This window comes from Macaca thibetana, chromosome 14 (assembly GCF_024542745.1).
Source record: "Macaca thibetana thibetana isolate TM-01 chromosome 14, ASM2454274v1, whole genome shotgun sequence".
Lineage (NCBI taxonomy): Eukaryota > Metazoa > Chordata > Mammalia > Primates > Cercopithecidae > Macaca > Macaca thibetana.
The window spans coordinates 116,580,717-116,608,294 of NC_065591.1; the positions used below are offsets into that span (position 1 = coordinate 116,580,717).

A 27,578-nucleotide genomic window follows, 5' to 3' on the forward strand; every position below is an offset into this window, starting at 1 on the left:
AACATAACCAATGATTTGTTGTGTGTTTAGCAACTTAACATTACTTGGCCCAGTGAGAAGCTCTGTGGCTAAGAAATCCATTATTTTGATGAATTCATTTCACTGGAATTGAGTGTTGACTGCAGCTATGTTCTGTCAGGAACTGTGAAGATATACCAGAAATGAGATGTGACTCCTGTCTTAATAGCCTGTGGTTTTGTAATGTTAGGTCAACAACACATGAAACAACTAGGAAACACTTTAAAACAAGATATAACAATGGGCCAACCCTATTGTACAATTAATTTCTCCAAAATACAATAATACTTCATATTTGCAGATCATTTTGTAGTTTCCAGAGCACTTCTTCCCTTGTATTATTTGGGGGATATTTTGTTATGGCTGGAATTAGCATGTATGTCTTTATCATAGAGCTAGAACTAATGCTGGGTCGTAGCATATGAGTAGGAACAGGAAAGGTGGAACAGAATCCAGGGAGAGAGAGTAGTTTGAGCAAAGAGGCCAAGGCAAGAATGAGCACTGAGTATCTGGAGAATAATATGGAGACAAATGATGGAAAGTAATGTGTAGACTAGTTGGTCAGAACTGACTCTGAGACCTTAATATTTTGGAGGAAAGTGGTCAAAAGTTCAAAGTTTGAGATTGGAAAAGTTAACTTTCTTACACTTCTAATGTTCATACTGGCTTCAGTTAAGCTATAAATTAAAAATGGGCTTGGCTCAACAGAACTTGAGTCCTGTCATATGGCTTTTCTCCTTAGGTAGCATGAGCTTCACCATTTGCTTTACCACCTCCACCAACTACCAGTCCCTGCACTCCATCCAGCCACACAGCCATATTGTCTGGTCCATCAGCAGCGCAGCCAAAGTCTATGCAGGCCTCAGGGGCTTGGGCTCCTGAACCTCAGTGTCCTTCTCCATAAGCTTCTGGGGTGGCTGGGGGTCTGGAGGCCTGGCTGCAGGGATGGCCAGGGGTCTGGAAGGAATGGGGGACATCCAAAATGAGAAGGATACCATGCAAGGCCTGAATGACTGCCTGGCCTTCCTACCTGGACAGAGTGAGGACTCTGGTGACTAAAAGTCAGAGGCTGGTGAGCACAATCTGAGAGTACTTGGAGAAGAAGAGACCCCAGGTCAGAGTCTGGGGGCATTACTACATGACAATCAAGGACTTGAGGGCTCATATCTTTGAAATTCTGTGGACAGTGCTTATGTTGTTCTGCAGATTGAGAATGCCCGTCTTGCTGCTGATGACTTTAGAGTCAAGTATAAGACAGAGCTGGCCATGTGCCAGTCTGTGGAGAGCAACGTCCATGGGCTCCACAAGGTCATTGATGACACCAATGTCAGTCGGCTACTGCTGGAGACAGAGATGGAGGCTCTCAAGGAGGAGCTACTCTTCATGAAAAAGAACCAAGAGAAGGAAGTAAAAGGTCTACAAGCCCTGATTGCCAGCTCTGGGTTGACCACGGAGGTAAATGCCCCCCAATCTCAGGACCTCAGCAAGATCATGCAGACCTCCTGGCCCAGTATGATGAGCTGGCTCAGAAGAACTGAGAAGAGCTGGACAAGTACTGGTCCCAGAAGACTGAGGAGCACACCACAGTGGTCACCACACAGTCCACCAAAATAGGAGCTGCTGAGATGACATTCATGGAGCTGAGCTGTATAGTTCAGTCCTTAGAGATAAACCTAGACTCAACGAGAAATCTGAAGGCCAGCTTGGAGAACAGCCTGAGGGAGGTGGAGGCCTGCTATGCCATGCATATGGAGCAGCTTAGTGGGGCCCTGCTGCACCTGGATTCAGAGCTGGCACAGGCCCAGGCAGAGGGGCAATGCCAGGCCCAGAAGTATGAGGCCCTGCTGAACATCAAGGTCAAGCTGGAGGCTGAGATTGCCACCTACTGCTGCCTGCTGGAAGATGGGGAGGACTTCAGTTGTAGTGATGCCCTGGACAGCAGCAACTCTGTGCAAACCATCCAAAAGACTGTCCAGGATAGTGGATGGCAAAGTGGTGTCTGAGACTAAAAACACCAAAGTTCTGAGGCACTGAGCCAGCAGAAGCAGGGTACCCTTTGGGGAGCAGGAAGCCAAGAAAAAGTTCAGAAGTCGTTGGATGACAAAAATAAATAAATAAATAAAAGAATGGACATGAATGAGGAGATACTCCAAAGCTTTTTACAGTTTCCTGAATGGATATAACATTATTAGGTTTTCTCTCTCTTAAGAGGGGACCCGCCTCCCAAGTACTTCCCAATTGCACCCCCTAACTAGGAGAGGGGTGTTATTAATAGTTTTCTAATTAAATGATATCATACCCTCTCAATGAGATTGAAAGAAGTGCTGTCATCTTAGTGCTTCATCTTTGCTGTCTCAGAATCAAAACTGTGTCCCTCACTCTAAAAAAGACTGGTTATTTGATTATCTAATTTTTCTCTTTTAAAAAATTGTCTTCCCTGGATGGGCATGGTGGCTCATGCCTGTAATCCTAGCACTTTGGGAGGCCAAGGCAGGTGGATCACCAGAGGTCAGAAGTTTGAGAGTAGCATGGCCAACATGGTGAAACCCCATCTCTACTAAAAATACAAAAATTAGCCAGGCGTGGTGGTGCACACCTGTATTCCCAGCTACTGGGGAGGCCAAGGCAGGAGAATCTCTTGAACCCAAGAAGCGGAGGTTGCAGTGAGCCAAGATGGTGCCACTGCACTCTAGCCTGGGCAACAGAGTGAGACTCCATCTCAAAGAAAAAAAAAGTCTTCCCCATGCCATGTTATACAGCACCACTACACATTGCTCCACATCTCTACTGTGTATGTATTCTTCATACTATACTTGTAGAATGCACATAGATGGCATATATGAATGCAAGCCATGTTCTTAACTTATTTTGTTCTCTCCTAAACAAAAATATCAAAGCAATAATGACAAAAGCCAGTGTTTCATTTCCTCCTCAAATGTGTACAATCACTCGTTATGCTGCCTAGCAGAGGGTAAGAGTACAAAGAGGCCACTAGCGTTAGCAAGGGCATGGAATGATTTCAAGAGAAGATGTAAAGTTTTCTTGCTCATTTTATAGGTATCAAAACTTTTTCTGCCAGTGAGCCCTGAATTTTTTGTACACAATTTCTTGTGTGATTATGTTAGCATTTCTACAGGTCTGAAAATGTAGCAAAAACTAAAGTAATTGTTGGTTATTGGCTGAGGCTCAAAAACTACTAATTTTGCTAATTGAGAAACCAAGTAAACAAAAATGTCCTCAATGGCTATTGTAAGTAGTTGAAGGCAAATTACTGACCTTCCAAGGCCACCCAGAATTACCACCTTGATTTTCAGGATCACAGTATTCATCTGATGTTATAGATCAAGGGTTGGGAAACTATATGGCCTGTGGGCTTACTCTTAGCTTGTACAACCTGCAAGCTAAGAATGATATCTACATTTTTAAATGCTTGAAAAAAAACAAAAGAAGAAAAGCGCTTTGTGATATATGAAAATGATATCAAATTTAAATTTTGATTTCCATAAGTAAAATTGGACTGGAACCCAGGCATACTCATTTGTTTATGTGTTGTTTGTGTCTCCTTTTGCTTTATAACAGCAGAATTGAGTAGTTACCACAAAGACTATATGGCCCATAGCCTAAAATATTCACTATTAGGCCCTTTAAGTAAAGGTTTTAATTCTTACTACCTTAGAGATTCCTAATGAATCATGTCTGATAAACTGTTGGAATTGAAACAAACTTTGGAAATCATTTAGTGTTAAAGATCTCACATTGATAGAGCTATGCTACCTCTTGCTTAAAATCGCATAGTCAGTAGATGGAGGTGGTATTAATACTAGAACCCCAGTTCCCCTGGTCCTGGGTTTTTTCGTCCAGACTGCGTCTTTCCTCATGTAGAGTTTATTTTATGATGGGATAGGTGTTAGATAGGCTGGAAGCAAGGAGAATTCATCAAAATTTTTCCAAGTTTTGATCTCATGTCTTATTTACACAACTGCAGTGCAGCATGCATCAATTTATGAATCCTTGGGCCTTCATTATTTATTTCAGCTCATTTGAACTGCCTTCTGTTTTCCATTTTTCTTACTTCTCAGAAAGTATATGGCCATCATAAAGAAACTTTCTCACTTTTATGCTCCTTCTCTCTTTAAAAAAAAATGTTTTCTCTTTCTCCTTCTACAAAGGATTTTGGAGGTGACTGAATTTCTATTCCAGCCTAAAGTTCTTAAAGGAAGTGAGGATGGTTAGAAAATAAGAGGGCACCTAGCTTTGACGTTGGAATCCATGATGGGCCATATATATGGAGAGGAGAGGGAGCGTCCTAAATTTTGTGTGTAGTGTACATGGGCATATATGGGCTTTTCCAGGGAGAGTATTCATAGGTCACATAAGATTTGTAAAAGAGTCCATGACCCTAATAAGATTTGGAACTATAGATGTAAAGGAGATGTATTTTGAGGAGAAAGCCGCCCAGATGTGTGGTGGTGGAGATCCACCCAGGTTCCCAGGACTGTCAGACCTCACCCAATGTGAGGGGAGAGCTCTCTGCCCAGTTACATCAGCCCACCCAAGTCTTACCTTTTCTGCCACTTATAGAGATGATAAAAATTCATCAAATTCACAGAATGATTGAACTCAGATGGTGATGAAATCTCAGTATAATTCTTTCCAAAGAAGGTTCTGATTCATAGAAACTGCAGAGGAACTAATTTTATGAAAATAGCAAATGGGATTGTTTCATTGAAGCAAGCGGGAGAGCAGGAGCTGATGCCAAGCAGGAAGATGCAAACAACCACATTGTGCAGAGCTGACAGCTCCAATCTTGCCGCTTATTTATTAAATGTCTTTCCGCTGTAAATTATTAAGCCTGGATTTTTTGAGATGTGGGAGCTGACAGAATAAGACAATAGAACGGAAAGCAAACCTGGAAAGCTTCCTTCAGTTTTAATGCAGTATTGTACTTTCTGAAAAGCCTTTGCCCCGCTCTGGTGTTGGAGAAGGGGGAGGATTCTCTCTTTGGTGGGACTCAGAGATGGATGAGACAAGTAACAGGCTTTTAATTTCTGAATTATTTGCCAGTTCTTACAAAACAGAATTGTTTTCAGAGAAAATTCAACCTTTTGGCTCAAAAACTGAATGCCAGATATTTTGTCTATTCTCTGAAAGGGCTGTTTCAGATGAGGAGCTTGGTTTGCCTTAACATTATGAAGTGCTGAATTATATGTTTTAGGGCACTCAGTGGCCACAGGATTGGGTTCATTTGGCTTATTGGGTAGCTGGGAAGGTGTCTCACTCTGAGAAAGAGTTCTAAGGTCTATTTCTTTTTTTCTCTTTTCTTTTCTTTCTTTTTTCTTTCCTTTTTTTTTTTTTTGAGGTGGAGTCTTGCTGTGTCGTCCAGGCTGGAGTGCAGTGGTGTGATCTCAGCTCACTGCAACCTTTGCCTCCCGGGTTCAAGACATTCTCCTACCTCAGCCTCCCAAGTAGCTGGGATTACAGGCATGCACCACCATGCCTGGCTAATTTTTGAATTTTTAGTAGAGACAGGATCTCACCAAGTTGGCCAGGCTGGTTTCGAACTCCTGACCTCAGGTGATCCCCCACCTTGGCCTCCCAAACTGCTGGGATTACAGGCATGAGCCACTGCACCCGGCCCTAAGGTCTGTTTCTTAAGCTGAAGAGTAGGAAAAGACTGATGGACAGAGAGGGAGTTGAACTCTATGCTGGGCATCATTTGAAAAGCTGGAGTTCTGGTAAATGGGAGAGTAGCTACTTTATGTGAATTTTAGGTTCAATTTTAAGTCCTCTGTTTCCCTGACAGCATAATGGAGGGCAGTGGGCCATATTTCTTGGCCAGGCACCAGGCAAGTAACAGTATGTGCGTTAGTATGGATGCATAAGAGGAGGGCCCTTCATTCATTGTGTGTCCATTCATTTGACAAATATTTATTGATTGTTACTGTGTGCTTTGAACTGTTCTGGATAATGGGGAGAAAGAATGAACAAAACCAAGTCCTCCTCTCATGGAACTTACATTCTGGTGGGAGAAGCCAGATAATCAACAAATAAATGTATCAGCTATCTGCTGGTTTTCAGTGCTGTGAAGAAGCAAAGTGAGGAAAAGGAATGAAGAGTGATGAAGGGGCATGTAGGGTAGGAGGGCACCATTTTATATAAGGTGGTCAAGGCAGACCTCTCTGATAAGGTGACATCTTAGCAGTGACCTGAAGGAAGTGAGTGAGCTGGCAGCTGTTTGGGGAACAGCTAAAGGTCGAGCAGGCATAAGAGGCCCTGAGACAGGCAGGCACTGGGTGTACTCCAAGAACTGCAAAGTTCAGGGAGGATCTCCATAGAGGGCCTTGTGGGCCACTGAGGGAGCTTGGACTTTCTTCTGAGTAAGATGGGAAGTTGAAGGAGTTTTGAGCAATGGTGTGACAAGATCTGACTTACCAAAAACCAAAAAGAAAATGTAAAGCCCAAAAAACAGTGAATGCAGTCTATGGTCAGGGGGGCCTAATTCCCATAATACCAAACCCTTGGATGATTCCTCCCCAGTATGTGGAATGGGAAGGCTCATTTCAGTTCTTCTTTGCAGGGCGGGCAGGATTTCTCTTATCTGTAAAATGACATCCTTTCCTGGAGAGTGCCAAGGGTGATGATAATCTGGGGTTAATGTCCCTTTGTTCTATAGAAGAGGAGGAGGATATAAAGCCATCAAACATCAAAAGAATCTGTCCCCATTGGCCCTGCCCAGCCGCTGTGTTTGCCATCTGGGCATCTTTTCTAGGGAGCAGATATCAACTGACTGGCCAGAGGAGGATTCTGTGAGTTCTGATCCCTTCAGCTCTTGCAAAGGAGATTACCTGTGCTTGAGAGGCAAAATACCAGGCAACAGCTAGGAGGATCTATATTGCAAACTCGGCTGGAGCCTACAGAGAAACATTTGGTCGCGGGGGTTAGAAAACTCATGATACTTTATGGGAAAGTGTAAGAGTCTTAGAAGAACTACAGGGTTTCTGTATCAGCAGATGTCTTGAGGCATCGTTACAGCACATGACAAGGCTGAGCCCGCACTTCATTATGAAGTTTGAAGTTCACTGTGCAGCTGGAAAGTATTCCCGTTCAGGTGGGTTCACAGCAATGACCACTTTCTATCTGTTCTGTCTGACAGAAAGGTATTTCAGAACAAGGTCAAGCTGAAGCTGTGAGCAGTGTGACCACTGTTCTTGAGCTCTGAGTAAGAGGACATGGCCAGACTCAGAACTGAGAGATTTTAAAATATGGGGACGAATCTTATTTGAGCTCTCAGTTGCTCAAACTGAAAAGCTTTTTTACAGATCAGTGCTGTATTCTAGGACTGAAAAACCAAATAATTGAGATGGAAATCTAAGAGCTAAATCAGGATTAGGAATAGAATATTCTCAGAAGCTCACAAATTCCTAGGTGTGGCCCAGCTTGGGAATGTAGTCTCACAAATATTCCACTTTTTTTCCTTTCTTTTCTTTTTTTTTGGGGGGGGGCGCTGGGGGACACTGTCCATAAGGAGGAGAAGAAGCCTTGAAGATTTCAGTTCTGGGACTTTCTGCCCCAGAACCCTGCTTTGCTAACCTCTGTGGCACCATGCCAAACAATTCTCAATGGAAAATATTGACATTATGAGTTTGCTACAAAAACTCAGAGGCCTTGAAGGCAGTAGATGTGATTTAAATTAATAAATGATGATACATGGACTCACTGCTTTGATTACATAGCCAGTGAAGCCCCCAGGTTGAGACAGTCAGGGGGCATTAGCCAACATGTAGGCAGGGGACAGGGAGAAGAAAGGAGGGGAGTGACAAAGGGCAGGAGACTTGAGCAATGAAGAGAATGAAGCCAAAGCCCCTAAAGAAAAAAGGAAGCCCAGTGTGCAGTCCTTTAGGTGGTACATGGTTGAGAGGGATCGCCATGCCTTCAACTGGTCAAGATTTCCCACACCCTCTATTTCTGAAGGTCATTGCCCACTGGGTAGACTCCAGATTCTGCGTGACCCCTTGGTCATGTTTTGACCTAAGGAATAAAGGCCTGATGCAATTCACTTCAAAAGCTGAGCATTCTCCCATCCATCAGGCAGATTCTAGAAATGGGGGATAGGGAGATAAGACACAGCCCCTTTCTTCACATTGTTCACATTCCACTGTGTGACGCAAACAACAAAAACCAAGAGGTAGCAAATTGAGGCTGCTTCCTAGGTACACAGGAGGAAACTAGAGGGCTTGGGGATGGCTTCCAAGGTGACATTTCTAAGGTGACACAGCCTCTCTGGATGAATGCAGATTAGCCAAAGTGAGCGAGCGGGAAAAGGTTCCAGGCACAATACTGAGTGGCGTGAGAGAGCATGGCAGAACAGGTGCTGGGCAAGCAGAGTGGAATGTGTTTGGTATGGGACATACTGGAGCCGAAAGCAGAGGAGGGAGTAGAGGCAGATGACCAGGAAGGAGGTCATTGGATCTAGATCACAACAGCTTGAATAACATGGTAAGGAATTTAGACATTATCTTGCAGATTCTGTTGAACCACTAAAAGATTTTACAAAGGAAGGTATTTATGCTTCATAAAACAAAACAAAACAATAAAAAGACTATTTTTCCATGAATCTCTTATCTAGTCTTTGGCCTCTGCTTGAGCATGTTCAAGGTTGGGGAGCTCCCAACCTCCCAAATCTGCCCACTTCCCTGTTGGATGACCAGAAATTTTAGAAAGTTCTTTCTTACACTGAGCCAAACTCTGTCTCCTCACAATTCCTATTCATCCTGTCTAGTTTTACCATTTGTAGCAACACATAAAAGGCCATTTAAAAACAACTGAAGATGTCTCTCAAACTTTCCCTTAGTTTTCAGTTTTTCAAGTGTCCAGGTTTCCACAGAGCTCCCTCATTCTTTGTCTATTTCATTGTTTCTAGACTCCTTTACCAGTCTGCTCACAGTTTTCTGGAGGAACTGTGACTTATCAGTGTATCTTTTAGAATCTTGTGCTAGAATGACTCATAATCCTTTAAATCAGCCCTGAAAGGCGTGAAGTGCAGTGATGCTACTAGGATGCTTCTTCTGCGCTGGACGCCTATGACCATTAGTGATTCCAATGTCCTTAGATTGTTACTGGTCACATCTCACTGCTTTTAAAGCTTTTGATTAACCAAAACTTCTAACTCTTCTGCACATTAATTGCTGCTGTGTCAAATCTCCACCATACTTGGTATGTGCAATTTATTTTTAAAATTTACATATAGGCCTTTACACTTACTTAAATTTTACCTTGTTTTACCTTGTCAGTTGGAGCCCAACATGTGAGCCAGTTAGATTCTTTTTTTTTTTTTTTTTTTTTTTTTGAGACGGAGTCTCGCTCTGCCACCCAGGCTGGAGTGCAGTGGCCGGATCTCAGCTCACTGCAAGCTCCGCCTCCCGGGTTCACGCCATTCTCCTGCCTCAGCCTCCCAAGTAGCTGGGACTACAGGCACCCGCCACCTCGCCCGGCTAGTTTTTTGTATTTTTTAGTAGAGACGGGGTTTCACCATGTCAGCCAGGATGGTCTCGATCTCCTGACCTCGTGATCCGCCCGTCTCGGCCTCCCAAAGTGCTGGGATTACAGGCTTGAGCCACCGCGCCCGGCCAGATTCATTTTTAAGGTCTCATTTTTGTTTCCTATGATATCAGTATGTCTCCTTTCACATCTGATAAAAATTCTTTGTATGTTTTAATCCAAGTCACTAATAAAAATGTTGCCTTGGATAGAACTTGGTAGCATTGGAGACCTCCTTCCAGTATGAGTATGTGTTCAGGCAGCTTCAATTTTCCTAATGACCCACTGTATAACATTATTCATAATGTTGAAGATTTAGTAAACAGTCTGTTGAAATCCTGAGAGATTTATTAAATATTCTGTTTAAATGAAGTTACACTGTATTTGGTATTTCCTCTCATTCACATCAATAAACATATATTGGTTGACCTCCTATCTTCTAGATTCTTTGTTAGGTGTTGTAGAAACAAAAATGACAAAGATACTAGTTTTGTCTTTAAGAGGTGACATCTAGCAGAGATGACAGACATATATACACCAGATTCAAATTAATATAGGTATAGTTAATGTATGTGTTACCTCTAATTTGCATTAAAGGCATAGATATATATGATAGATATAAATATACAACATAATAGATAATGTAACATCTCATATGTATTACATTATACAGTAGCAGTATAAACAAAGTATATTGAAAACCTAGAGAAAGAGGAGATTAATTCTTCATGGTGAAGAAAGAGAAAGGAGGGCTTCACACACACACACACACAAAGTGACATTTGACTGAGCCTTGAAAATACAGAGTTTTTTAGGCTGGGCATTGTGGCTCATGACTGTAATCCCAGCACTTTGGGAGGTGGTGGATCATTTGAGGTCAAGAGTTCAAGACCAGTCTGGCCAACATAGTGAAACCCTGTCTCTGCTAGAAACACAAAAAAATGAGCCAGGTATGGTGGCATGTTCCTATAATCCTAGCTACTCAGAGGCTGAGGCATGCTAATCGCTTGAACCCAGGAGGCAGAGTTTGCAGTGAGCTGAGATCACGCCACTGCACTCCAGCCTGGGTGACAGAGTGAGACCCTGTCTCAGGAAAAAAAAAAAAAAAAAAAAAAAGGAAAGAAAAGAAAATACATAGGGTTTTCATGAGATAAGTAGAGAATGGAGATAGGAAGAAATTCCAGAGTGGAGAAATAGGAGAAGCAAAGCATGGAGGAATGAATGTCTTCAGTATGGTTCAGAAACAGCAAATATTCTAGTGTGAGTTAAGTACCAGGTTCAGGGAAATGTGTGTCAAGAGATGAGAAAGTGTGTGAAGGGTCTTGAATGCTAAGATAAGGAATTTTGACTTTATCCTGTAGGTGAAGGGTTTAGCTAAGTCAGAAGTATTTAAGCAGGAGAGTAAGCAACATGATCAGATTTATCAACTTCACAACTCTATTGCACAAGGAAATAAGTTCAACATAGCAAAACTTATTCTTAGTGAACCCACTTTGGTTCTAGCATGAATTGACCACTAAACATCTGATTAATGAGTACGTCAACCTTTTTTGTGTGTGTTTTGCCCTGCTATTGTGTTTTTCCTGACTTTCACTTTGACCTATTGGCCTCTTGGCTTTATTTTTCCCTTAGGCATCTGGGTTCTGCATTCCCTTGGTTTATTTGTCCGCCCACAGCTTGCTCTGACCTTTATTATTTAACGTGTCCTCTGACTTTGGCTTACCTACAGGATTCAGAGCCACGGCAATTCCTTGACCTCAGTCCTGGACTTGCCTCTGCTTTGGAATTCCCACCTGATTTCAGTTGCCCAATTCTGCTGTGACCTCTGCATTCTGTCCTGCCTTGGATCTAACCTGGTCTCATCCTTTGTGTTGCTGTCTCTGCCTCAGTTCTTCTAGTCTAGCTCCTTGGCTGCAAGTTGGACACACTGTTTACTCACCTGGGCTCCAGTACTGGCAATAAAATGTAACCTGTCCTTTCTAGAAGCTGTGGTGTGGTTGAAGAGATAGTGCTAACATGCAAGAAAGTATAAGTTCTAACTGATTGCCAAACTGGACTTGCTAACTAAAAGTGTTATACGAGCTTAGAGAAAGACTGAACTGGGAAATTCAAGACCCTTAGGAGGATTGTTCCTTTCTAGGCAACTTCCTTTCTGAAAGGTTTGGATATCTGGAGCACGGGCATTTCTTCGGAAGGAGAAAGGGAAATGTAAGGCAGGACTTCCTCTGGACTTTCCTATCATTGGCTCCAAAGCTGCCTATCTTTGAGGAGCTACCTTGTCGGTGCCATCTAGTGGCTGCTGCCACCAGAAATCCTACCCGCCTCAAGGAGAGAGCAATTTAACGCCATTTCCAACTTAAGCACCATATCTACAGGGCGTGAAATTAGTTCCAGCAAGCAGCAAATTTGCTGCTAATAAAAATATTTAGCGATTCACTTGTCTTTAAATCAGCAGCAGAATATTCTTTTACTTGCATCAGTGCTTGTTTCTCCCAATTCTAATATTTGATAATCAAGCCTAGACGTGTTTAGCTAAAGCTATGAAACAGCAAGTTCTTCAGCTCTGCAAAAATTTTTTAGTTTCCTGAGCAAGAATTTTTATTTCCTTTTTTCTCTTCGTCAGAAATAGGCCTGGGTGTTCCTTGGATCATAGAGATGGAGCACTTCCAGTGATTTGAGAGTCTTAGAAATAAGTTTTCATTCTCTTCTGTCTGCCAACATTAGCTCCTGCGTCAAATGATTCTTAGAAATAAGTTTTCATTCTCTTCTGTCTGCCAACATTAGCTCCTGCGTCAAATGATTCTCCTGCCTCAGCCTCCCGGGTAGCTGGGACTACAGGCGTGTGCCACCACACCAGGCTATAAACACTTCTTTACTCTGTCTCAGTGCCAAACTCATTTCAGTTCCTTTTCTGTGTCTTTTAGCCTCTACACCGGAGCTAGAGTTCTCTGAATACCACAGAGATATTGTAGAATGCTAAAACTACTTTTCATTAAACTTGAAGAATATTTATTGGGCACTTTCCATGTGCATCCATTGTTCTAGGTCCTGTTTGGGGTCAGAAGTGTTCCAAGAAGCCTAGCATGATAGCCAGATGAGAGACTGACATGGCAGATGACACCTCTTCTCCAGGTCGCTGAAGCAGTGAGTCAGATAGACTTCTGTGTATTTTTCTTCTCCTTAAGGAGCTCATAGAAGGAACAAAGTGCGTCAGACATTCTACCCTTCATCACTTCATTAGTCTAAGAGTCTCTGTTTGAGCAGATCACTAGTTCCAAAGTCCAAATAATTTTTTTTTTTTTTTTTTTTTTTTTTTGAGATTGAGTCTCCCTCTGTCGCCCAGGCTGGAGTGCAGTGGCACACTCTTGGCTCACTGCACCTCCCCATCCTGGTTTCAAGTGATTCTCGTGCCTCAGCCTCTGGAGTAGCTAGGATTACAGATGTGTGTCACCACACCCAGCTAATTTTTCTATTTTTAGTAGCGATGGGATTTTGCCATGTTAGCCAAGCTGGTCTTGAACTCCTGGCCTCAGGCAATCCGTCCACCTCAACCTCCCAAAGTGCTGGGATTACAGGCATAAGCCACCATGCCTGGCCCCAAATAATCTTTAAAAAGAGGATAGTGGTCCTGTGGGAACTCTGTCTTCTGCCCCAGAGGAGCCCTGGCTGGATTATCCTTCTTTAGCTCCTGGCAAGAAATCAATTTTGATCATCCTGGTAGGAAATCAGGATACAGGACAGCTTCAGACAGGAGTACCACATCCTTCTCAGAAATCAACCAACGTGAGATGCTGAGTGAAAGCTGGTCTCTTGGTTAAGAGAGGGGTGTAGGTAGGGCTGATAGCAAGTAGTTGGAATCAAAGACTCAAACTAAACCTGCTAGCTAACACCAGCTTCACTGATGGAGATACCAGAGCAGATAGGTTGCAGAGAGGGAATGACATTTGACAATGGTCAAGAGACCAACATGGAGGTTCTCATTGGAGCCTCCAAAATGGAGGCTCTCCAACAAGGAGCTACAATGGTTTGGGGATCAGAGCATCTGGGCTCTATTCTTGGCCCTTTCTCTCAAGTTCATAACTCTAATACAGCCCCTTCTCCCCTTTGGCATCAGTTTTCTCATCTATAAGAAGGTATAATAAATTTTACTCCCCATCCCAGGTCCCCTTACTGCAGTATGAGAAGGGTGGGATAGGGCCTATTTTAAAGGGTTGTGAGAGAGTCTCCAGAGGGGGCTGTGATGAACATCTGTATTCCTCATGGAATGGACAGCCCAGGAGGATGGTGCATTTAAGTAAGACAAAGCAAGACTCTTCTGATGGTAAGGGATGTAAGACCAGTAAATTGGACCATGTGCCCTGGATGATATGTAATTCCCCCATAGTGCTCTAGCCTCAAAATCCCAAATATCTGTTACTCAGTGAGCATCTCCCGAAGCTGCTAATGTCAAAAACCTTGATTTTACTGTAAAGTGATGGAAATCATTAGCTTCAAATTACTGGGGAAATATAAAAAGCGATTTGAGGAATAAACTCTATCAATTACATACTTAAGCAAGAACTAGACTCAAGATCAGGAAAAAAATAAATAAATAAAACCAAATACTTTCATAATCAGAATAAAAGATGTTCTCCAGTCCTGATCCCGTCTTTCTCTTGTGTCCACATGTAATCAAGAAAGACTTTCCGAGAGTGAATATCCAAGGAAACAGGTAACTTGGTGGATGCAGATTGAACCTAAGGCATCTAAGATGGAGCAGAGCACAAGGCCACTGGGGACCAGGGAACATAAGCCGCAGATAAAGGACCTATGAGAAGAATTGGAGAGAAAGGAGGGAGCTGGGAGATGAAAGCCCTGGGGACTTCTGTGAGTCCCTGGACCCTAGAGGCAGAGCTGCCAGAGGCTGAAGAGAGGAACGAGGAGACCAGAGCAGGGGTGCAAGCTCTTTCTGCAGGGCAGCCTGGTCCGTTGGCACTCTCCCCGTTGCTTCTCATCTTAATGTCCTTTAGGTCAGTGGTTTGCTTCTCCATTTCCCATTCTAGCAGCTTTACCTTGGCCAGCTACCACACAGACAAGAGATTGCTAGCCTACGGCCCTCCTGCTGTCGGGTGCCAGAGTTGGGTCAGAAGTCATGCAGGTTCTGTGGATGAATTAAGGTGTCTAATTCCCCTATGTTTCTCAGGCATTTCTCATGACAGCATGAATCATGGGCCAGTCATCAGGACTCCCAGTCATCAGGATTCCCAGAGTTCTTGCATTGATGCACATGAAAGGTAGTACCTTAGCAGCACCTCTGCAAAGTCCTGATAAACTCAATCCTAGGAGGTTGATAATTCCAAACCTAGGCTGAGCAGAGCACATAATCAGGGATCAGAAGTCAAAAAGGCCTTTATGGATAAAACGAATAGTGCTCAGAGGCATTCACTTATTCTGCCATCTCAGAAAGGTACATGGGTAATACGTTGGTTCATAAAACAGGCTGGCCATCTGCAGAATTTCTAAGTGGTTAGATTGCTGATCTTCATTAAAACTAGTTGTCTCAGAGGTCATAGATCGGGTACTGTAGTTAGTTTTTCTTTAAGGAAAGCTTGATCATCTCCCTACTCCTTAGCATCAAGGATATAGATTATTGAAATCAAGACTGGACATTGCGTGTAAAGGGGAGAAGATATGTGCAGTACAAGACTGTCAAAAAAAAAAAAAAAAAAAAAAAAAAAAAAAAAAAGCCTCTGCTGGGACACAACACTCCAGAATGGGAAGGTCATTTGAAGACTGTCAAAATGAGAAATAGAAGCAACTTTTAGAGGTCCCTTAAAGGCAGCATGGCATCCTAATAATAATACAGGTACTCTTGTCCAACTGCTTCAGTTGGAATCCTGGCTCTACCCCTTACTGGCTGTGTGATTTTACTTTACCTCTCTGTGTTTCTGTTTCTTCATCTGGAAAACTAGAAAAAAAGTTACCTACCTCAAAGGTTAGTTTAAGAAAGTAAATGTAAGATATTAACACCTTTAGTGATTGACCCATGGCAAATATTTGCAAAGCTCCTCAAAATGAACCATACTATTTATTTATATAAGCTCTCTCTCCTTAATGTAACTAAAAAACTTTAAAAAAAAAAAAAACCAATTAGATTGACTACACATTTATACTATTTAAGCTTGAGGGGCAGGCTATATATCTGCTGGAAACTTCTTCTACCTATTTCTTGTTGACTTTTAGTGAAATTCTCTTAATAATTGTTCATCTAAAGAGCATGGTTTCCCAACCTTGGCACTATTAACATGTTGGGCAGAATAATTCTTTCTTGTGGGGGCTTTTCTGTGTACAGTGATCCCTCCCTTAGCTGCATAGGATATGGTCCAAGACCCCCAGTGGATGCCTGAAGCCACAGACAGTACCAACCAACCCCTATATACATACTATGTTTTTTCAATCTGTTAACTAAGACAGCTACTAAGTGACTAATGGGCCAGCAGCAGATACAGCTAGACACACTGAGAAAAAGGATGATTCATGTCCCTGGCAGGATGGAGTGGGTTGGTGCAAGATTTCATCATACTGCTCAGAACAGCTGGCAATTTAAAACTTTTGAATTGTTTATTTTTGGAATTTTTCTTTTGTATTTATTTATTTATTTTTTATTATACTTTAAGTTCTAGGGCACATGTGCACAACGTGCAGGTTTGCTACATATGTATACATGTGCCATGTTGCTGTGCTGCACCTGTTAACTCATCATTTACATTAGGTATATCTCCTAATGCTATCCCTCCTCCCTCCCCCACCGCACAATAGGCCCCAGTGTGTGATGTTCTCCACCCTGTGTCCAAGTGTTCTCATTGTTCAATTCCCACCTATGAGTGAGAACATGCGGTATTTGGTTTTCTATCCTTGCAACAGTTTGCTCAGAATGATGGTTTCCAGCTTCATTCATATCCTCACAAAGGACATGAACTCATCCTTTTTTATGGCTGAATAGTATTCCGTGGTGTACATGTGCCACATTTTCTTAATCCAGTCTGTCATTGATGGACATTTGGGTTGGTTCCAAGTCTTTGCTATTGTGAATAGTGCCACAATAAACATACATGTGCATGTGTCTTTATAGTAGCATGATTTATAATCCTTTGGGTATATACCCAGTAATGGGATGACTGGGTCAAATTGTATTTCTAGTTCTAGATCCTTGAGGAATCGCCACACTGTCATCCACAATGGTTGAACTAGTTTACAATCCCACCAACAGTGTAAAAGTGTTCCTATTTCTCCACATCCTCTCCAGCACCTGTTGTTTCCTGATTTTTTAATGATTGCCATTCTAAATGCTGCGAGATGGTATCTCATTTTGATTTTGATTTGCATTTCTCTGATGGCCAGTGATGATGAGCATTTTTTCATGTGTCTGTTGGCTGCATAAATGTCTTCTTTTGAGAAGTGTCTGTTCATATCCTTTGCCCACTTTTTGATGTTTTTTTTTTTTTCTTGTAAATTTGTTTGAGTTCTTTGTAGGTTCTGGATATTAGCCCTTTGTCAGATGAGTAGATTGCAAAAACTTTCTCCCATTCTGTAGGTTGCCTGTTCACTCTGATGGTAGTTTCATTTGCTGTGCAGAAGCTCTTTAGTTTCATTAGATCCCATTTGTCAATTTTGGCTTTGTTGCCATTGCTTTTGGTGTTTTAGACACAAAGTCCTTGCCCATACCTATGTCCTGAATGGTATTGCCTAGGTTTTCTTCTAGGGTTTTTATGGTTTTAGGTCTAACATTTAAGTCTCTAATCCACCTTGAATTAATTTTCGTATAAGGTGTAAGGAAGGGATCCAGTTTCAGCTTTCTACGTATGGCTAGCCAGTTTTCCCAGCATGATTTATTAAATAGGGAATCCTTTCCCCATTTCTTGTTTTTGTCAGGTTTGTCAAAGATCAGATGGTTATAGATATATGGTATTATTTCTGAGGGCTCTGTTCTGTTCCATTTGTCTATATCTGTGTTTTGGTACCAGTACCATGCTGTTTTGGTTACTGTAGCCTTGTAGTATAGTTTGAAGTCAGGTAGCGTAATGCCTCCAGCTTTGTTCTTTTGGCTTAGGATTGTCTTGGCAATACAGGCTCTTTTTCGATTCCATATGAACTTTAAAGTAGTTTTTTTTTCCCCCAATTCTGTGAAGAAAGTCACTGGTAGCTTAATGGGGATGGCATTGAATCTATAAATTACCTTGGGCAGTATGGCCGTTTTCACGATATTGATTCTTCCTATCCAAGAGCATGAAATGTTCTTCTATTTGTTTGTGCCCTCTTTTATTTCATTGAGCAGTGGTTTGTAGTTCTCCTTGAAGAGGTCCTTCGCATCCCTCGTAAGTTGGATTCCTAGGTATTTTATTCTATTTGAAGCAATTGTGAATGGGAGTTCACTCATGATTTGGCTCTCTGTTTGTCTGTTTTTGGTGTATAAGAATGCTTGTGATTTTTGCACATTGATTTTGTATCCTGAGACTTTGCTGAAGTTGCTTATTAGCTTAAGGAGATTTTGGGCTGAGATGATGGGGTTTTCTAAATATACAATCGTGTCATCTGCAAACAGGGACAATTTGACTTCCTCTTTTCCTAATTGAATACCCTTTATTTCTTTCTCTTGCCTGATTGCTCTAGCCAGAATTTCCAACACTATGTTGTACAGGAGTGGTGAGAGAGGGCATCCCTGTCTTGTGCCAGTTTTCAAAGGGAATGCTTCCAGTTTTTGCCCATTCAGTATGATATTGGTTGTGGGTTTGTCATAAATAGCTCTTATTATTTTGAGATACGTTCCATCAATACTGAATTTATTGAGAGTTTTTAGCATGAAGGGCTGTTGAATTTTGTCAAAGGCCTTTTCTGTATCTATTGAGATAATCCTGTGGTTTTTGTCTTTGGTTCTGCTTATATGCTGGATTATGTTTATTGATTTGCATATGTTCAACCAGCCTTGCATCCCAGGGATGAAGCCCACTTGATCATGGTGGATGAGCTTTTTGATGTGCTGCTGGATTTGGTTTGCCAGTATTTTATTGAGGATTTTTGCATCGATGTTCATCAGGGATATTGGTCTAAAATTCTCTTTTTTTGTTGTGTCTCTGCCAGGCTTTGGTATCAGGATGATGTTGGCCTCATAAAATGAGTTTGGGAGGATTCCCTCTTTTTCTATTGATTGGAATAGTTTCAGAAGGAATGGTACCAGCTCCTCTTTGTACCTCTGGTAGAATTCGGCTGTGAATCTGTCTGGTCCTGGAATTTTTTTGGTTGGTAGGCTATTAATTATTGCCTCAATTTCAGAGTCTGTTATTGGTCCATTCAGGGATTCAACTTCTTCCTGGTTTAGTCTTGGGAGAGTGTATGTGTCCAGGAATTTATCCATTTCTTCTAGGTTTTCTACTTTATTTGCGTAGAGGTGTTTATAGTACTCTCTGATGGTAGTTTGTATTTCTGTGGGGTTGGTGGTGATATCCCCTTTATCATCTTTTATTGCGTCTACCTGATTCTTCTCTCTTTTCTTCTTTATTAGTCTTGCTAGCAGTCTATCAATTTTGTTGATCTTTTCAAAAAATCAGCTTCTGGATTCATTGATCTTTTGGAGGGCTTTTTGTGTCTCTATCTCCTTCAGTTCTGCTCTGATCTTAGTTATTTCTTGCCTTCTGCTAGCTTTTTAATGTGTTTGCTCTTGCTTCTCTAGTTCTTGTAATTGTGATGTTAGGGTGTCAATTTTAGATCTTTCCTGCTTTCTCTTGTGGGCATTTAGTGCTATAAATGTCCCTCTACATACTGCTTTAAATGTGTCCCAGAGATTCTGGTATGTTGTATCTTTGTTCTCATTGGTTTCAAAGAACATCTTTATTTGTGCCTTCATTTTGTTATTTACCCAGTACTCACTCAGGAGCAGGTTGTTCAGTTTCCATGTAGTTGAGAGGTTTTGAGTGAGTTTCTTAATCCCGAGGTCTAGTTTGATTGCACTGTGGTCTGAGAGACAGTTTGTTATAATATCTGTTCTTTTACATTTGCTGAGGAGTGCTTTACTTCCAACTATGTGGTCAACTTTGGAATAAGTGCGATGTGGTGCTGAGAAGAATGTCTATTCTGTTGATTTGGGGTGGAGAGTTCTGTAGATGTCTATTAGGTCCGCTTGGTGCAGAGCTGAGTTCAATTCCTGGATATCCTTGTTAAATTTCTGCTCGTTGATCTGTCTAACGTTGACAGTGGGGTGTTAAAGTCTCCCGTTATTATTGTATGGGAGTCTAAGTCTCTTTGTAAGTCTCTAAGGACTTGCTTTGTGAATCTGGGTGCTCCTGTATTGGGTGCATACATATTTAGGATAGTTAGCTCTTCTTGTTGTATTGATCCCTTTACCATTATGTAATGGCCTTCTTTGTCTCTTTTGATCTTTGCTGGTTTAAAGCCTGTTTTATCAGAGACTAGGATTGCAACCCCTGCCTTTTTTTGTTTTCTATTTGCTTGGTAGATCTTCCTCCATCCCTTTATTTTGAGCCTATGTGTGTCTCTGCACATGAGATGGGTCTCCTGAATACAGCACACTGATGGGTCTTGACTGTTTATCTAATTTGCCAGTCTGTGTCTTTTAATTGGACCATTTAGCCCATTTACATTTAAGGTTAATATTGTTATGTGTGAATTTGATCCTATCATTATGATGTTAGCTGGTTATTTGCTCGTTAGTTGATGCAGTTTCTTCCTATCATTGATGGTCTTTACATTTTGGCATGTTTTTGCAGTGTCTGGTACTGGTTGTTCCTTTCCAAGTTTAGTGCTTCCTCCAGGAGCTCTTATGGGGCAGGCCTGGTGATGACAAAATCTCTCAGCATTTAATTGTCTGTAAAGGATTTATTTCTCCTTCACTTATGAAACTTAGTTTGGGTGGATAGGAAATTCTGGATTGAAAATTCTTTTAAGAATGTTGAATATTGGCCCCCACTCTCTTCTGGCTTGTAGAGTTTCTGCCGAGAGATCTGCTGTTAATCTGATGGGCTTCCCTTTGTGGGTAACCCGATCTTTCTCTCTTGCTGCCCTTAACATTTTTTCCTTCATTTCAACTTTGGTGAATCTGACAATTATGTGCCTTGGAGTTGCTCTTCTCGAGGAGTATCTTTGTGGCATTCAAATTTCCTGAATTTGAATGTTGGCCTGCCTTGCTAGGTTGGGGAAGTTCTCCTGGATAATATCCTGAAGAGTGTTTTCCAACTTGGTTCCATTCTCCCTGTCACTTTCAGGTACACCAGTCAGACGTAGAGTTGGTCTTTTCACATAGTCCCATATTTCTCGGAGGCTTTTTTCATTTCTTTTTACTCTTTTTCCTTTAAACTTCTCTTCCTGCTTCATTTCATTCATTTGATCTTCAGTCACTGATACCCTTTCTTCCAGTTGATCGAATCGGTTACTAAAGCTTGCGTGTTTGTCACGTAGTTCTCATGCCATGGTTTTCAGCTCCATCAGGTCATTTAAGGACTTCTCTACATTGGTTATGTTAGTTAGCCATTCGTCTAATCTTTTTTCAAGATTTTTAGCTTCTTTGCAATGGGTTCAAACTTCCTCCTTTAGCTCAGAGAAGTTTGATCGTCTGAAGCCTTCTTCTCTCAGTTCGTCAAAGTCATTCTCTTTCCAGCTTTGTTCTGTTGCTGGCGAGGAGCTGTGTTCCTTTGGAGGGGGAGAGGTGCTCTGATTTTTAGAATTTTCAGCTTTTCTGCTCTGTTTTTTTTCCCATCTTTGTGGTTTTATCTACCTTTGTCCTTTGATGATGGTGATGTACAGATGGGGTTTTGGTGTGGATGTCCTTTCTGTTTGTTAGTTTTCCTTCTAACAGTCATGACCCTCAGCTGCAGGTCTATTGGAGTTTGCTTGAGGTCCTCTCCAGACCCTGTTTGCCTTCGTATCAGCAGCAAAAGCTGCAGAAGAGTGAATATTGCTGAACAACAAATGTTGCTGCCTGATCGTTCCCCTGGAAGCTTTGTCTCAGAGGGGTACCCGGCCGTGTGAGGTGTCAGTCTGCCCCTACTGGGGGGTGCCTCCCAGTTAGGCTACTTGAGGGTCAGGGACCCACTGGAGGGGGCAGTCTGTCTGTTCTCAGATCTCAAACTCCATGCTGGGAGAACAACTACTCTCTTCAAAGCTGTCAGACAGGGACATTTAAATCTGCAGAGGTTTCTGCTGCCTTTTGTTTGGCTATGCCTGTCCCCAGAGGTGGAGTCTACAGAGGCAGGCAGGCCTCCTTGAGCTGTGGTGGGCTCCACCCAGTTCAAGCTTCCAGACTGCTTTGTTTACCTACTTAAGCCTCAGCAATGGTGGGCGCCCCTCCCCCAACCTTGCTGCCACCTTGCAGTTAGATCTCAGACTGCTGTACTAGCAATGAGGGAGGCCCCGTGGGTACAGGACCCTCTGAGCCAGGCAAAGGATATAATCTCCTGGTGTATCATTTGCTAAGATCCTTGGAAAAGTGAAGTATTAGGGTGGGAGTGACCTGATTTTCCAGGTGCTGTATGTCACAGTTTCCCTAGGCTAGGAAAGGGAATTCCCTTACCCCTTGTGCTTCCTGGGTGAGGTGATGCCTCACCCTGCTTTGGCTCTTGCTCAGTGGGCTGCACCCACTGTTCTACACCCACTGTCCAACAAGCCCTAGTGAGATGAATCCCCTACCTCAGTTGGAAATGCAGAAATCACCCATCTTCTGATCTTCTGTGTTGCTCACGCTGGGAGCTGTAGCCTGGAGCTGTTCCTATTCCGCCATCTTGGAACCGCCCCCCAGAATTTTTCTTTTAATATTTCTGCACCACAGTTGACCATGGGTAACGGAAACCATGGAAAGTAAAACTCACGGGAAAGGAAGGCTACCGTATTCTGTATTGTAGGGTGTTTAGCAGAATCCCTGGCCTCTGCTTACCAGATGCCATGTCCCTTCATGACAACCAGACATGTCTCCAGACATTGCCAATCATCTCTGGGGGGCAGGGGGCAAAATCACCCCTGGTTGAGATGCACTATTTTTCATCTTCCTCAAGCTTGCAATCTCACCTTCAGAAACCCACTTTCTGTTGATAATTATGTCTCCTGTTTTCCTTAAAAAGACGTCATCTGATCTAGGTTTTAAAAATATCCCTTTCTTCCATTCAAAATTCTTCCAGATAGTCACTCATCCCTTCCTCTTCTCCTTTAGTCTAGAATTGCCCTCTTTTTCAAGATGAATCACTGCACGTCCATCTTTCATTAAAGTCCATCCCAGCCGTGCTGGCCTCCCGCTGTCAGTTACAGTGCTTCTCTGCTTCTTAGTCATCTGGCTCTACTGAGCCTTCACTTCAGTCTAGACACCATTTCCACATTTTTCCCCAAACACCTTTAAGACCTTTAGTTATCTTCATTAAGCTACTAGCCTTTTTTTCCCTCCATTTAATCATCATGTTTCTCTGAAAAATAGACATCAGCAACAGCTAGTCTTTGTGGAGCACTTACAATGTGCAGGTGTCATCAGGGAGGTGTGGCTGCTTCAGCCCCCATGGTATCCTGACTTCTGCATTAACTGGCTTTCCACCCTTGCCCAGCACTGTTACTTTCTCAATGATCACCCAACTGCCCAATCCGGTGGCCTTCTCTTGGTCTTCAGTTCTTTACCATCTCTAAAGCTCTTAACACTGTTGACCACCCCTTGGTTGAAACTGTTTCTTCCCTAGGATTTTAATTTATCTGGGATTCAATTTGGTTAGCTGAAAGTTGGAGGATTTAATTTAAGTAAGTGATTTCTAAGACCTCCTTTGGTGCCTGAATCCTATACATTTAAAATCCTCTCGGTTTTTGTTTGCCAGACAGCTGCAATCAGAATACCGTACTTCAGAACCCCAGAGGCTCAGCAGAGGGGCGGGCAGAGGGGCGCCCCCACCACCGGGCACTGCTGAGGTGACCTTTATCTAGATCTTCCGTGCAAGCCTCTTCTTTGCTTTTTTCCCCAACCACTGTTATTATTCAAACACAGGCTGAAAACCACAGAGTGATTTCCTTTGTTTATGTGTGTTTTATGCTTCCCTTTCCCTTGCTGTCCACATAATCAGCTCCCAAATCCAGCTTCCAGAGTGTGTCTCAACTCCATCTCCTGATTTTCATCTCCAGCAGCCGTTATTCAAACCCAGGACTCCTTATTACCCTTTTAAAATTACCGTTTTCTTACAGCATTTAATTCCATATTTTCTAAAAAAATCCTGCTTCTAATTCTTGATTTCCACCCCCCAACTTTGATATTATCTTTACCTTCTTCCTCTGGAAGATGATAATTTAACTTTCTAACAATTATGACACATACACACACACACACATATATATACACGCATATAACACATACACATGTATACACACACAATGCATACCACACACATATATGCACATATAAGAAACATACATATATGCATATAACATGCAGTGCATTTCTACACATACAACACATACAAATATATGTATATAACACATATAGACACATATAACATACACAACACATACACATATATACACACATGACACATACATATAGACACATGTAATACGTATATATAATACATACATATATACTCATATAATACATACATACACATAGCACACACATACATGCATATAATACATACAGATATGCATATAACACATATATACACTTATACATATATACACATCTAATACACATATACACATATAATACATGCACATGTACACATATAATACATACATATATACATAATACATATATATACACATATAATACAAATATACACATGTAACACATACATCTATACACATAAAATGTATACATATATACACATATAACAAATACCATATATATACTTCTCCCTCAATCCTCCTAATTTAGTTACTCTATAATTTTTGGTCAAATTGGTGTTCAGTATTCATAGTATTGTAACTATGGAAATATTGCTTGTAACTAAGTCATGTGGTATACTATGATGACATTTCCTCTCTTGTATGTTTTCTTTTCTTTTTTTTTTAGTTAATACTGGTTCTTTGTTCATTTGCTTAGTTTTATAGGTACTTATCGTTGTGTGCCCCAGACTTTCTAGGAGAACTGTGACTTGTCTCCATTTTGGTCATGCACATCAGATAATTTCTCAGTTTGCCATCAGTTCGGTTCCATCTTATTTTGTCTGTGGCTACGCCACCTGGATCATCGATCCTCTTGCTCCAGTCTAGACTAGTCTTCTCAAGGCCTGTAGCACTCCTCTGCATCAGCATTTTGGGAATTCCCTTCCTTCCTCTCCTAAATGAGCCTCTTGTTTCTCAGATCCTGGGACTCTTTTTTCTTAGTTTACTCCCTTATTTTGGAAGCATATCTTCTACAAGTCTTCACAGAAAGGATTCACTGGGGTGAATATTTTTTAGTTCTTGCATTTTTGGAAGTGTCTTTGTTCAACTTTACAGCTGATTAATAATTTGTTAAGGTATAGAAATAGTAGTTAAAAGTTCTTTTCCCTCAGATTTTAAAAAATGTTATTGTTTCATTATTTGTGTATCTAGGCCTGTATTTAAGAAGTCCAATGCCATTCTGATTCTTATTCTTTAATATGCGACCTTTTTACCTCTGGAGTTTTTAGGACTTTCTTCTCTTTTTCTTCCCTTTTTTTCCCTCCTTCCTTCCCCTGTCTTTTGCTCTCCCTTCTTAATGTGTCAGCTTTATTGAGATATAATTCCTATACCATCTAATTCACCCATTTAAAGTGTACAAATGGTTCCTGGTATATTCACAGATTGTGCAACCATCCTGACAATCAATTTTAAAACATTTTATTACCCCCCAAAAGAAACCAACCTCATACCCACACCCATTAAGCAGTCAGTCTTCATTTCCCCTCAGTAACCCCCAACTCCAGGCAACCACCAGTCCACATCCCATCTTGATAGATTTGCTTCTTCTAGTCATTTCTTATAACTAGGATCATATAGTATGCACCCTTTTATTACTGGCTTATTTCACTTAGCACAATGTGTCAAGGCTCGTCTATGTCACAGCTTGTCTCGGTACTTCATTCTTTTGTTTTGCCATTAATTAGGTAATGGACATTTGGTTTGTTCCACTTTTTCACCATTATGAATAATGCTTTCATGAATAGATTTTGTTTTAATCCCTGATCTTCTGAAGTTCAACAGTGGCATTCCTTGGTGTCACTTTTCCATTCGTTGAGCTGGGCACTGAACAGTCCCTCTCAGTTTGGGGAACGGTAGCCTTTAGTTCTAAGAAGTGTCCTAATATTGCTTCTTTGATAATTTCTTTCTATCAATTCTCTCTTCTTCTTTTCTAGAACCCCTAAAAGTTGGATTTCAGAACTCCTAGACTGGTTCTCAAATCTTATCCCTTTTCTGTTCTTCTTTTTTTTTTTTTTCCTATTTTCTGGGAGAGCTCCTCAACTCTTTTCCAACTTTTCTATTTAATATTTTATTTTAATATTAAAAAGCTCTTTCTTGTTCTTTGTTCTTTTTCATAGCATCCTTTTGGGGGAACACAGTGTTGTCTCTTGATTCTCCTGAGATTGCAGTTGTTCATTCTATTTTTGAAGTTGTTTTTTTCTTTCTGAATGGTCTGTTCCATCAAAGTTCTTTTATTTTGACTCCTGTCTTTCATGTTAGAGATTTCCCTCAAATTTTTAGTGATCACTACCTGTTATTAGGATTTAAAAATGATGCCCTAAAGAGCAGACTGGGATTGTGTGTGTGTGTGTGTGTGTGTGTGCGTGCGCGCACGCACGTGTTTGTATAGGGCTTGGTCTTGGTGACTAGTGGGCCTTACAGTTGAGTGACTGGACAGGGATCAGGCCCTATAGCCGAGGGCCCTTAAATGTCAATGTTGGTCAGTGTTATCTCTTGAGTTAGTATGTTTCCCAATAAAGGAGCTCTCTTCTGCCTGAGGAGGTAAGCGTAAGTCTGCCTGCTGGCATCTGGGAAGCCTGGCTAGAAAAGGTAACTATGGGATGTCACAATTCAGTATAAAATCTTCTTAATCCCCTGGTTTCGGAATGATGCCTCACCTCCACTGTCAGCTGCCACATGTCTCTGTGTGTGGACGTCCCTCTAGTTCAGTCTCCCCAGGGAGTCCTGTCATCTGCTGGGGAGGGGGGTGGGCGACGGGGAGAAGGCAGTTACCTGACTCCCTGTCTCAAGCCTCATCCAGGTTTTTGGCCTTTGGAGGCACCTGGGGAATTCCAAATCAGATTTGTCAGCCTCTCTCATCAGCTGTTTCTCCTCTCCCATCATCTTGGTCTTTGAAGACTTACGTCTTTCTGGTTCACTTATTGTCATTTTGGTTGGGTTTTCTGAGAGTGTACAGATAACAACCAGGAGTCCTCACTGCTTCTGACTGAATTGTCCCTTCAGGCTCAGGCTCAGTTCCTTGAAAGTTGATTCTATTTTGACCCAATCTCTACATTTCTGCCAGATTAGTCTTTCTAAAGCACAGCTGTAATTATATAAATCTTCAGTTGAAATCCTCCACTGCTTCCCCTTGTGACAGTAGAATCTTAACATTAGACAAGGCTGTACAGCTTCCTTGTGCCTGCTCACTGCTTGAGGCACGAATCCTCTGTCCATAGTGGCTAGTCGTGGAGCCTCTGCTTGGACATTTCTAGTGAAGAGCTTACTTCCTCACCAGCTCATCCATTCTATTATTGCACAGGTCTGTTTGTTAGAAGGTCCTTTCCTATATGGAACTGAAATACCACTCTTGAAACTTCTAATTATTGACCCAAAATTTGACCTGTGATCTTCAAATTAAAAGTCGACTCTCTCTTCCTCATGATAGCACATTTTACAATTGAATTAATGCTACTGTGTGCTCCCCGGATATTCTCTTCTTCTAGCAAAAAATCCCAAATTCCTTCAGCCATTTTTTATCTGGCATTGCTAATTGGATAATGTCCAAAATAACCACACTCCTATATTTAGGGCCCTCTGTGATATGACTCCAACCTCCTCTTATGACATCATCGCTCATCTTCTACTTTTGC

At 41.7% G+C, this 27,578-nt stretch overlaps 2 protein-coding genes across 3 annotated transcripts in view; one reads left to right on the forward strand and one right to left on the reverse strand.

Annotated features, from left to right (window-relative positions):
- Positions 1 to 27,578, reverse strand: part of HEPACAM (hepatic and glial cell adhesion molecule) — a 543,784-nt gene that overhangs the window by 200,621 nt on the left and 315,585 nt on the right. The gene's annotated exons all lie outside the window — the stretch shown is intronic.
- The window catches only part of PKNOX2 (PBX/knotted 1 homeobox 2), a 329,979-nt gene that overhangs the window by 906 nt on the left and 301,495 nt on the right, over positions 1 to 27,578 (forward strand). The window contains exon 2 of one of the 2 annotated variants that reach the window (XM_050755704.1): positions 12,601 to 12,699. The gene's annotated coding sequence lies outside the window, so the exon portion shown is untranslated. The remainder of the gene's footprint in view (positions 1 to 12,600; positions 12,700 to 27,578) is intronic. The other variant, XM_050755705.1, reaches the window with a different exon arrangement.